This window comes from Chrysochloris asiatica, unplaced genomic scaffold, assembly GCF_000296735.1.
Source record: "Chrysochloris asiatica unplaced genomic scaffold, ChrAsi1.0 scaffold00005, whole genome shotgun sequence".
In the NCBI taxonomy this organism is placed as follows: domain Eukaryota; kingdom Metazoa; phylum Chordata; class Mammalia; order Afrosoricida; family Chrysochloridae; genus Chrysochloris; species Chrysochloris asiatica.
Window position 1 is genome coordinate 8,788,125 of NW_006408523.1, and position 1,759 is coordinate 8,789,883.

Below are 1,759 nucleotides of genomic sequence, written 5' to 3' on the forward strand. Positions count from 1 at the left end.
TCTTTATCCCACGGAGTGGCTGGTAGATTCAAACTGCTGACCTGCAGTTAGCAGTCCAACTTTCAACTCACTATAATACCAGGGCTCCTTCAGCCTAGGGTGGAGCCTGTGTGCCGTGGAGTCGGTTCCAAATCATAGTGACCCTATACAGGGTTTCCAAGGCTGTAAATCTTTATGGGAACAGAACGCCTCATGGTTCTCTCATGGAACAGCTGGTAGTTTCGAGCTGCTGGCCTTGAGGTCTGCAGCCCAATTCGGAACCACTACGCTACCAGAGCTCCTTTCAGCCTGGTGTAGTAGACAGAAAAGCAGCCTTGGAATCAGGCAGCCTGTGTTTGAATCCCAGGATTGACATTTGCAGACTCTGCAGGCTGATTCCTCGTCTATGAAGTGGGGCCCACGCCAGTTACTGGAAGGAGTTACTGAGTCAATTGAGTGACCTATAAGGAAGCTCCAAAACGTTCGTGGAAAATGAATGAAAAGATTATGAAATATGGGATATAATAGGACTTTAATTTTACCTTCAGTAAGTAAGATGGCTTCCAGAGACACTCAATTTCATAGCTAAGGAACTCTGGTAGCGTAGTGGTTACGAACAGGCTGCTAACCTCAAGGTCAGCGGTTCAAAACTACCAGCAGTTCCACAGGAGAAAGATGAGGATTTCTGCTCCCATAAAGATTTATAGCCACAGAAACCCTGCGCAGGGTCACTATGAATAGGAACCGACTCCACGGTACTTGACAATAAGGTTGAATCTTAGAAAAATGAAGCACTTGGCACTTGCTGTATATGCCTTTGAGCCACAGTTAAAAGAGTACTTTACTTGTGGAAGGTGCATGGTCTCTACGCCAGGAGGATACAGAGTTCATTGTACGTTTGGGTGACTTCTGTCTGCAGAACTCCCACATGGTCACCAAGCCTGTCTGCAGCACCAAGCCTATGGGAGAGCCTGTGTGACAGAGACTTGAGTTTGGTTTTTCAACTCTGCTTTGTGGGAGATCCTGTCTGGGATGGGGAGATATACTGGCAGAGGGAGCTCCACTAATTCCAGAAAACCCTACGAGTTCCATGCCAGTTGACAGCTGTTCAGGTAGATGAAGATACAAGGCAAACCCCAGTCTGAGTGTAGACACCCTCTTCTCATGCAGAGGTCCCTCTGGAAGCTCTGCTTGGACTCCATTACCCAATCTCCAGGTCAGCCTTTGACAAAAATAGGCAGTGAGTCACAAGACACATGTCCTCTAAATCACCCTAGTTCACAGCTTTCACCCCTTCTCCTCCTCTTCTACCTTGGGTGTTCATCACTGGGGCATGTGACCCAGAGACCCTTCGTCTAGACTTGTATTCCTCTTGCACTTGGTGTTGTTTTCTCCATTAAGCTGAGGTTTTTAGGGTGGTGTGATTAAGAAAGCTCTTCATTAGAAGAATTGATTCTAAGACATGAATGTCTTATAGACACTTAAGAGGCAACTGGCTACTAAATGAAAAATCTTGACATTCATAAAATTGTATATCAATAATGCTAAAAAATTAAGAACTTTGGACAATTGGGAATGCGTTGATTCACTAGAAGACTTGTAGGAACATCTTTACGCACATCACGTGTAGGACCACTTACTTCTCAGCTTGCGTTGGTTGTTTCTAGTGCTTCAGTCTTTTCCCCTCAATGGTCAGCTTCTCCTAGCAGGTACTTTACATATAGAAACACACAGACAAGTACACATATGTGTCCACACATGAATATACACCCTCAGATGG